The 11,394-nt window shown below is 35.4% G+C and overlaps 1 pseudogene; it reads left to right on the forward strand.

Moving 5' to 3' along the window:
- The first annotated feature begins 485 nt into the window (after positions 1–485).
- On the forward strand, positions 486–1,791 carry LOC130885093 (alcohol dehydrogenase class-3-like; annotated as a pseudogene).
- Positions 1,792–11,394: the final 9,603 nt, after the last annotated feature.

Genomic DNA, 11,394 nt, shown 5'->3' on the forward strand with positions numbered 1-11,394 from the left:
AATCTCCACACTCTGTTAACAATCACCAATGACGAGTATCTTCTTATTTATGTATGAGACTTCATGAAATCCTCCCCCATCCATTCTGGAATTGGCAAACATGAGCTTATGCAGGTCATATGCAGAGTCACAGAGGATGTAATTTCATGTATGTAGGGGATCTGTCATTTCCTACAAAAACAAATGTTTCCAAATAGACACATACTACTTATGACTCTTACCATTTTCACCCCCTCTTCCTTGAGGTGTGATATATGAAACATTCAATACTGAGCATTTCACAGTCTTGTGTTAAATTTGACCAAGGTGTACCTCTGTATTACTCACCATCTGCTAAAAACAAGAACTTTCTCTGATGCTCTGATGAAGACTGAGAAATGAACCAAATTTTAAATATAAAAATAAGGATTTATCCCCCTCACGCACGACCCGCCTTCCCGGGATCCGCTAGTCTTGTTGCTTGACGTTCAGCTCACGAACCCCAACCTGCGGACATGGCGAACCAGGTGAGCAGATGCAAGGCTGCAGTCGCCTGGGAGGCTGGAAAACCTCTCTCCATAGAGGAAATCGAAGTAGCACCTCCCAAGGCTCATGAAGTTCGAATTAAGATCATCGCCACCGCCATTTGCCACACCGATGCCTATACCCTGAGTGGAGCTGATCCTGAGGGGTGTTTCCCAGTGATCTTGGGACATGAAGGCGCTGGGATTGTGGAAAGCGTTAGTGAAGGGGTCACTAAGGTGAAGGCAGGTGACACTGTCTTCCCGCTTTACATCCCACAGTGTGGAGAATGCAAATTTTGTCTGAATCCTAAAACAAACCTTTGCCAGAAGGTAAGAGTCACTCAGGGGAAAGGATTAATGCCGGATGGCACTAGCAGATTTCCCTGCAAAGGAAAGTCTACTTTTCATTTCATGGGAACCAGCACATTTTCTGAATACACAGTTGTGGCTGACATCTCTATCGCTAAAATTGATCCTTCAACACCTTTGGATAAAGTCTGCCTTCTCGGGTGTGGCATTTCACTGGCTACGGTGCTGCTGTGAACACTGCCAAGGTGGAGCCTGGTTCTACCTGTGCCGTCTTTGGCCTGAGGAGTTGGATTGGCAATGATCATGGGCTGTAAAGTGGCTGGCGCACCCCGGATCATTGGTATCGACATCAATAAAGATAAATTCGCAAAGGCCAAAGAATTTGGAGCCTCTGAATGTATTAACCCCCAGGATTTCAGTAAACCCATCCAGGAAGTACTCATTGAGATGACAGCAGATTACTCTTTTGAGTGCACTGGCAACGTGAAGGTCATGAGAGCAGCCCTTGAGGGGGTGCACAAAGGCTGGGGAGTCAGTGTGGTGGTTGGCATAGCTGCTTCAGGTGAAGAAATCGCCACTCGCCCATTCCAGCTGGTGACAGGACGCACGTGGAAAGGCACTGCCTTTGGAGGATGGAAGAGTGTAGAGAGTGTCCCAAAGCTGGTGTCTGAATATATGTCAAAAGAGATAAAAGTTGACGAATTTGTAACTGACACTCTAACCTTCGACCAAATTAACCAAGGCTTCGACCTGATGCACTAGGGGAAAAGCATTCGAACCGTTCTAAAGATGTAAGTTCAGAAGAGAACACTGTCCTTCCTGTGATCAGAAGAGAATAGACTGACAGATCTGCTTCAGAAACTACTAGGAGTGCGCGTAATCGTGTCTATAATCAAGGACAAGGCAAATAATCAATCACAAGTCAGTTTTTTGAACTCTCCACGTAAATAATTGCTGCTCAAGAAATACTTTAACTTAATAAAAATACTTTCTGCATTTGTGAGTAAAAAAAAATAAGGATTTATCCATTTGTAATCTATGTAAAACTATTTTTTATTTCCAGTACTGTATGAAGAAGTTAAATGGTTTCTAGGTGCCTTTCTGACAGTCTCTTCATTTGATAATGGCTAAAATGACCTATTCAGAAGATTAGCTACTTAGAAGAGAATCGATCATGTTGATGTTCAAATAGCAGCAAAAAAAAAAAAAAAATGCAAAAGGCCATAGAGTTATGTCTATTTTGAGAGACATCCTGTTGAGTTTATATACTGCAAAAGATAACAAGTTCAAGAAGGTCTCTACATGTTTGTCTTAGAGGAACCAGTTTCTGAAATTCCAATGAACTAATATTAAAATACTGCAATGGAGAAAATACTGGTATCATTATATGTTTTGTCAATAGCTACTTAACATATTTTTCAGTTATCTTGCTGTAAACATCTAGTAGACAAGTAAGTTAACTCTCAAACACATAAGAGAAGTTAAATTATGTTGAGATTTTTAGAAAAAAAAATTTTTGGATTGTCCAATAAATCTGGAAAAAGAGGCTTAAAAAGTTAAATTAAAAAAAAAAAAAACTTTTATTTTCTTACAACTTTTAAGAAACGGAGAGGAAAGCAAAGTTGCTCAACCCTTCTTTGGAAGACCCCACAGAGACATAGTATGTGAGTTGGATGATTGAACTATGTAATATTACAGACTGAATCAAACATTCAATGTTAATTTCTTTTTTATTATTTATTTATTTTTCCCTGACTTGGAATATGTTATCAATGTTAATTTCTAAGAGGAATTAGATGAATCATTATTTTACCCCATTTTGACTTTCAAGAGCTAAGGTGAAATAGCTCTGGAGCAGCAGTTCTCAAGGTATGGGGTGCAACATTTCTGGGGTCTGAACAACCCTTTCAAAGGAGTCCCCCAAGACTATGAGAAAACACAGATATTTACATTATGATTCATAACAGTAGAAAAGGTACAGTTATAAAGTTGCAATGAAAATAAATTATATGGTTGGTGGTCATCAACATCTGAAGAACTGAATTAAAGGGTCACAGCAACAGGAACGTTGACAACAACGGCTCGAGAAAAGCACAAGGGAGGATTTTAGCTACACTTGTGTAGATAAGCACAAGTCCTTTACAGCACCAGACTCTCAATAAAAACAAACTAACTAACTAACAATAAAACCAAGAAGAGAAACCTATGAACTTGTTATTACAGGGACAGGGAAAAGAAGAGGAGAAAAATAAAATTAATTAAGATAAATTAACCCTTAACATAAAAGAGTATCCTTAAAAGTATCTTTCGATCATGGTGGTGGTGGTGCATGCCTTTAATCCCAGCACTGGAAGTCAGGGGTAAACAGATCTCTGTGAGTATGAATTCAAGGTAAGCCTTGTCTACACAACTAGTTCCAGGAGAACTAGGGCTGTTACACAGAGAAATCTTGCCTAAAAAGACAATATATATTTTTCAATGATATAAGATTTTAAAAAAGGCAATTTTTGGTTACTTACAGAAAACATAAAATTATAACAAATGATGATTTTAGAGAAGGTGCATAAACTATTCCAAGGAAGACAAAAGAGAAGCTTTTTGATTGATAGGCAAAAAGTTATATATGCTTATGTCCTTAAAATACTGAGTATTAAAAGAAGCAAATTAGAAACTTTTATATAAGAACAAGAAAAATAACAATAGTTTACATTCACAAAGGAAGGCATGCTTATTCACAGCCATTTTCAACACAAATGAAACTAAAAAATAATGCTAGAAATTAAGTCTTTAAATTGGATTGTGACATAAACAAGCCAGAGGTTTAAATCAAGGAGGCATGTTGTTGAAGAACAAAGGAGGGAGCATAGGTATTTTGAAACAAGAAAATTTAATAGAATTTATCACTAACATATTAATACAAGAAGATAATTGCATAGGATACTTAAGCTTATTTTTCAACCTACTGACAGTGGTGGATAATTAGAACAGTAAACCATGATGTTAAAGAACGCCAGGCTATTTTTGTTTATAGCTCGTAATTAAAATACCTACTCAGAGTATGACTACCCTACCCTCATTTGTAAATAATAAGTAAAGTCAAAGACCTAACAAGATCCCCCTTTTATGGTGGTATTTTGCTTATCCTCAAGAGTCTCAGTTTTTCAGAATTATTATGTACACATTTATAATTTATCCTAGATATATTTTTATCTTTAAAGATATATATTTTAGTCTTTAATTAGGTGTATATGCATGGGTCTGTTTGTGGTTATACACATGTGAGTGTGGTGCCTACAGAAAGCACAGGCGCCAGGTCACCTGAAGTTATAGTTGTAGGTGTTTGAGAGATGGTCAGTATGTGTGCTCTGAATTGAAATTGGAAGAATTTCCTGTTTTTCCAAGTTTTGAACCTTTGAGCCTTCATTCTAGCCATTTGAGTGATTGTCTAGTTACCTCTATATTTCTACTTGACAGAGGGTTAAGTTGTCTGAGTTTCAACTGAACGTTTATACAAAATGGGTTTCTTGGAGGGGCCTATGAGCTATTGCTTTTACTGATGATTGATGAGATAAAGCCCAACTTGTTGCGTGGACCCATCCCCAAGCAGGTGATCATAAACTAACGACATAAGCTAACTGAACATGAGCTGGTAAGTCCTTCAGGAAGAGAGTCAGTAAATGGTATACCTTTATGTTTTCCTCTTCAAGCTCCCCCTTTAGATTACTGCCACGACTTTAAGTGATGGTTTATGACATGGAAGTGAAAACTAAATGAAAATTTTCTCCACCTAAATTGCTATTTATTAGATGATTTTATTACAGCAACAGAATTATCTAAAAAGGCGGTAGTGTGGGAGGGTTCCTAAATAATAAATGTGCCATCTTCCTTAAATCTTAGAATATTAGGATCCTATGTGTTCCGAGATAACAGAATTACTGCTTCCCTTTCATGGAGAATACTTTTGCAAAATCGTCACTTTATTTCATTGTTTTTCTATCTTTACATTTCTATAGGCTTTTTATATGTAAGCATATAGTGATTGTACATATATATAGTATACTAAACATTATACAAGATCACTGTACATTCAGTACATATTTTATTTATTTACTCATTACCCTCTTTGTAGTCATCATCTTTTTAATTGCTACTTATTTACTGTCAAAAATCTAATAATAACTGTTTCCTAGAGGTATAGTACAGTACTTGGAAAAAGATATTGAATAATATATCTTAACTCACACTTTTCCAATAGCTAATTTGACAGTAACCATTCAAAATGACCTAGACAATTGTTACATTTTAGAGTTATTTTATAACAACACATTTTCTTAGCAACACTGAGTGTATAAATGAATCTCTTTTATTGTAAGAAACAGACACATGAGAAGAAATCAAATAATTCTGAAAAACCTTAAATATAATCATAATAATGATCATTCTTATCATATTTGATCTTTAGCACCACATCTTTTAGCACGGATGGACAATAACATAACAGCATAATGACAGGACAGTTAATAACATGCCAAATCTTGTTTCCTTGTACTGTGATTTTCCTGCTCACTCCTGTCATCTTAGATGAGAACTTTGACTGAGTTAAAAGTGCCATTTGAACTTCTAAGATTTAGCTCTTTATTTAATACATGTCTAGTCAACATATCAATGTGATTTCTCCTAACATAGAAAAAATTGATTCTTAGGGTTATTTAGAGGGAAAAAAATCTTTGGATTTCAAATAAAATATGAATTTTAATAGAAGACTTCTGAGAAGAAACACTTACAAAGTTTTATATAAATATGCCTTTCAAATTTCTGATTTAAAGAATATAAAATTGCTATGGGATAATACTCTTGCACACTGTAAAGATTTGTTATTCATATTTGTTTAAAAAAAAAAAGTTTGGCCAGTAGCCAGGCAAGAAGTATAGGCAAGACAACCAGACTAGAGGAATTCTGGTAAGGGGGGAATGCAGTGACAAACCAGGCAAAGAGGAAGCAAGATGAGAATGCCTTAATGAGGAAAGGTAACAAACCATATGGCTAAACATAGATGAGAACTATGGTTCAATTTAAGTTGTAAGAGATTGTTAGTTTGAACAATAGACCAGTTTATAATTAATACAATGTTTATTTTGGACTGAGTGGAAGTGAAACCAGGCAGACAGAAACTTCCAACGATATAAAATTTTGTCACCATAAACAAGAAAAGAAATTATTTTTTTGGAAAATATAAATATATGGTATGTGGTATTTTGAATGAGTATGTTTTTACATAGTCTCAGACTTGTGAACAACGTCCCCAGCTGTTGATGATGTTTATGTAGGTAATGCACCATTGCTGAAGCAAGTATGTTGACAGGGGCTGCATTTATAATGTACAGACCCTTGTGATACTTTGGTCTTCCTACTTTGTGTTTGCTGTTGAAGATACGATCTCTCATCATCCTTTACTTGTTATTATGTCTTTTTACTTACTTCTATGCCCCATCACTATGGTGAGCCATCTGAATACATAAGACAAAACAAACTTTACAATAAATTGTTTTCAGTAATAGTGTTTGATCATAACAATATAAAAGTTGTTGATGTAAGTTGCTGTCACAGAGTGGGCTGTTGATTTGAAGAACATCACATTGCTGAGGTTTGAAAGGTATTGAAGGGATGTTTTAAACTTGGGTTAGAAAGTGGTAGAGTGCTTAGAACAGAGATAGAAGGGGCATTTTAGAAACATTTGGAAGGCAGCAGTCTGAGAAGCACTACGGACTATGGAAAATTAATTCAGAAGATTTCAGAGGTAAACATTATCAACAATTGGTAAAGTGGACTAGAGTTCATTATTTTCTTTTGATATTTTGACAAAAGAAAATCCACCTGCCATCTGCTCTTGGCCTAAGAACTAAACTAAGATTAAATTAAATAAATTAATTTAAAATTAAATTAAATAATATTTAACTAATTTCTTTGGCAGAGTAAATTTCAAGATAATATAACAATGGATTCATGGTATAATTATTACTGATTTTTCTTCTCCACGTCTACTTTTAAAAGAGGTCAGAAAGAAAAACAAATGTACAGTTCAAAAGCAAAATCCTCTAGGAAGATTAGTGTAGCTAAGGCTTGAGCTTGAAAGCAACTATTATTGGTAAGGGTATTAGCACAATTGAGGAGAGATCTCTTGCTATTCACTGGAACACAAGGAAGGGTAACTTTTGATCAAGACACTACTCAGTTAAGCTTCTATCTTGTGAAAGTGAGCCTTAAGAATAAAGCAATTGACTATAAAGCATGACAAAAAAGGTATGCAAGGAGGCATAATCCATCCCAAGTTAGCAAGCAAACTTGACAATGTCATACACATGGTACCAGCATTAGAGGAATAGAGGATGCAAAAGTGAAATAGTCATGGACTCTTCTGTATTTTCAGAGAGCCTTTAAAGCAAGAAGAACACTGTAGAGAGTCTCAGGAGAACATTGCATGAACCATCAAAAGTAAAATGTGTATTGCAGTGGATGCTCAAAGGTATTAGAGATGCCAATGTCATGAAACATCTGCAAAAGACAACTGCTTAGAGGAAGGGGACTATGTTCAACAGAGATACGGGGGAGGGACAGAAGCCCCTGGAAACTAAGTCACAGACAGCAGACATAGAGATAGAGCTTTTGAAGTTTTTCCTCTTGGATTTCCACCTTGCTTTCCTTCAGTATTTACAGTTTACCTCCATTCATCCCTACTAAAATAATAATGTGTGTTCTGTACTAATGTATGTTCAATGTATATAATTTGCTTCTTGATTTTGAGTTTCAGAATAAAATCTGGCATTTGATATTTAAATCATTTTTGAGACTCTGTAAGACCATAGAAACCTTTAAAGTGGAAGAAACAATCAGGCTTGATATGTCTGACACACTGTGGAGGACTCACAATCAGTAGTATGTAGAACATCCTCATTGGCTCAAATATTTGAACACTGGATTTTCAGTTGGTGATGTTATTTTTGTGTGGTGGTATAGCTTTGCTATAGAAAGTACATCAATAGGAAGATGATTTGAATATTCTTACCATCTTGTCACCCCCATTCTGCCCTCTCTGCTCAGGTGTTAAGTTTAAGATATGACTCCTGAGCTTTCACATCCTACTGCCCCGTCTGACATCCGCTGCCATGACTGTCTACCAGGATGGACTCTTATCATTTTAGTACCATAAGATAAAATAAATATTCTCTTTCTTAACTACTCTTTGCTCATTGTGTTTTATCTCATCAACAGAAAAATATCTAATGCATATAGAAATTTACATGTCAATATTGAAATTTCATATGAGTAAGATAGGTGAAGGTCAAATGTTACACTCAAAACTAAGTTAGATCATCACAGTATATATTCAAACACACGCCAATGAGTGATATTCTCATATGACACCAAAGAGAGCTTTAAACAATTAAAAGAAATTTCAGAAGAAAATTCATACTGTGTCATATTGAATTAAATATGAAGAACTTTTAAGCAATAGAACTTTTAAGGAGAATAATCACATTATGTTAGTAAGCACTGTTAATTTTAAAGATAATTACAATCTAGAAAAATATTAACAATAAATAAATATAATAAGGAAATCAATTACAGATATATTGGCTACTTAGTGCACTACTACAAATAACCCCAAAGTGTGAAAGTTTTCAGTAAGAATAATTGTTACTGGCAATTAAACAGTTGCTGTTCAGAGTGTTTTTTCTTCAGTTCTCTTAAGGACTTGATGCCTGAATTATAGTAACAAGTACATGGAAGATCTATGCCATTTACATTCCTGACCCACAGCTGCAAAAATATTGTTAAGCAGTAGTGCAAAAAGCTTAAGTTTTAGAATCCAGACACAATACAGTAGCAAAATCACAATTATGAAGGAGCAATAAAATAATTTTATGATTGGGGGTCTTTACAATGTGAAGAACTATATTAAAGGTCACAGAATTTGGAAGGTTGAGAACCACTGCTCTAGGGATTTAATTTGTTTTTTTTTTATATTTTTTTATTTTTTATTAAAAATTTCTGCCTCCTCCCCGCCTCTGCCTCCCATTTCCCTCCCCCTCCCCCGTTCCCCTCCTCCTCCCTCTCCAGCAGTCAGGGTTCCCTGCCCTGTGGGAAGTCCAAGGTCCTCCCCCCTCCATCCAGGTCTAGGAAGGTGAGCATCCAAACAGCCTAGGCTCCAACAAAGCCAGTACATTCAGTAGGATCAAAACCCAGTGCCATTGTTCTCGGCTTCTCAGCAGACCTCATTGTTCAGAGAGTCCGGTTTTATCCCATGCTTTTTTAGACCCAGTCCAGCTGGCCTTCTAGGGTTTTTTTTTTTTTTTTTTTTTTTTACTTATTTATTTTTATTCTTTTTTAATTAAAATTTCCACCTGCTCCCCATTTCCCATTTCCCTCCCCTCCTCCCAAATATTGCCCTCCCCCCACTTCCCTCCCCCTATCCCCACTCCTCTTCTCCTCCCCCCACTCCATTCCCCCTCCCTCTCGATACTGAAGAGCAGTCCAAATTCCCTGCCCTGCGGGAAGACCAAGGTCCTTCTATCTACGTCCAGAAAGGTGAGCGTCCAAACAGGCTAAGCTCCCACAAAGCCAGTTCATGTATTAGGATCGAAACCTAGTGCCATTGTCCTTGGCTTCTCATCAGTCTTCATTGACCGCCATGCTCAGAGAGTCCGGAATCAACCCATGCTTATTCAGTCCCAGACCAGCTGGCCTTGGTGGGCTCCCAATAAATCACTTCTAGGGTTTTTAAAGAGAAATAAAAAACACAGCCATGAGGTGAAAGGAAGCCTAATGACATATTCTTCATTCCTGCCTAATAATGATTTAGAAATTCAAAAGTCCTGCATTGTGAAATGGTGTTCTCAATTAGGTCAAGTATCTGATAACAAAGAGCACAATGAAGAGGGACACCCAAGGTCCCCAAAATAATCATGAACATTTTGGATCTGTCAGTTTCTTCTTTTCTATCTGTAGATTGGACAATGTAGAATTTCCAAGGAAATGAGACACATTCGCAGTTTTTAGAAAATACTCATCACTTGGGAGATCAAGATGTGTGAAAACCTAGGAGATCTTCTGTAAATATTTTGAATTTGCATCCTTTCTTTTGAGACAGTAATTTTTCAGTAACCAATGTTATCCAATGAAAGAAGAAACTCCCAGCTGTGGCTTACACCACAGGCATTCATGGTAGAGTTTCTCTAGAATGGATAGGTTTCAATGTAGGTAAAAAATGCAAATGATTTATATTTGATCTTTATGTAACTATACACAAAATTTCTTAGACAAACTTTCCTATAATAGTAAGAATGAAAATTAATAGCAAATATTCTTCTACTTTAAAAAACAAGTTTTTCAAATATGTCATTGAAATATATTTCCATCCAATTTGCATTATGTCAATATAATTAAACAATAAGTAGAGTTAAAAGTCAATATCTACACTCACACAGTGACAAACAACTGATATTATTCATGTGTTTATAGGTTCAGAAGTGTCTCTAATAAGTAAAGTCTAATTACTTGTGGACTTCATTGTTAATTTACTGTTTCTTTTATGAATACCACAATGTAATTTAATCTTTTTTTCTTGCAACTATCTTATCCTATTACTACATTATTTTATTTTATTTGTATTTTCTTTCTCTGACACTGCTCTCTTAATTTCTCTATTTATTCTATATGGGTAACTTTTTTCTAATTCAAATTTTGAATGTGTTATTGATATTAACCGAGTAAATGAAAAACATGCTGGAGAAAAAGGACTAAATACATCAGAAAATATGGTGGGTCTATCATGCTTCAGGGGACGGGGGAAATGTACTCATTAATATGAGATGCAAAGCAATCATCAGATAAGATTTTTGTAGACAAATTTGAGTTTATAAAATAAGGCTATAATTTAAAGCACCTATTTATCGAAAATGACAACATATAAACCTAAATCTGGGAGTTTTCTATTTTTATCAAAGTGGAAAAAGATAGTTTAAGTTAAACATAAGGAAATCATCAGAATTTGTGTGAAGTATATGTCTGGGGTGTTAACATATGTTTTACCAGTTACCTATACCATCAACTCTATCAGAATTTAAATTAAAAAAAGATATTTTGTTTAATAAATTTTCTCAAAATTTCATTGTATATATGAATGGGTTTGATATTTTGTTCAGTATGAATATTTATTTGTTTTTCACCATTATTGGAAAACTAAGTCATTCTGCTAGAAAATCTGTCTTACCTACATTAAGCCTAAGCTCAGAAAATGTTTTAAAAGAAAGGAAAACTGACATTACTAAATGCCACCCCAAAATAACACAGGTTTGTCTCAGGTGAGTGTACCAAGGAGGTGTTTTATTTGACCAGTCTGTGTTGTATTTGCCATTCACTACAAATCTATCCTCACATACATACAAATATCACTCTGTTTTGAAAGGTTTTACCAGTCTTGCAATTTCCTGTCTACTATGCAAATAACTTAAATGTTGATTTAAAACCTGCTTAATGAGCTTCATATTCATAATTCCAATTACTTGATCAGCATCATCAACTG

The sequence above is a fragment of the Chionomys nivalis genome, chromosome 12 (assembly GCF_950005125.1).
Source record: "Chionomys nivalis chromosome 12, mChiNiv1.1, whole genome shotgun sequence".
In the NCBI taxonomy this organism is placed as follows: domain Eukaryota; kingdom Metazoa; phylum Chordata; class Mammalia; order Rodentia; family Cricetidae; genus Chionomys; species Chionomys nivalis.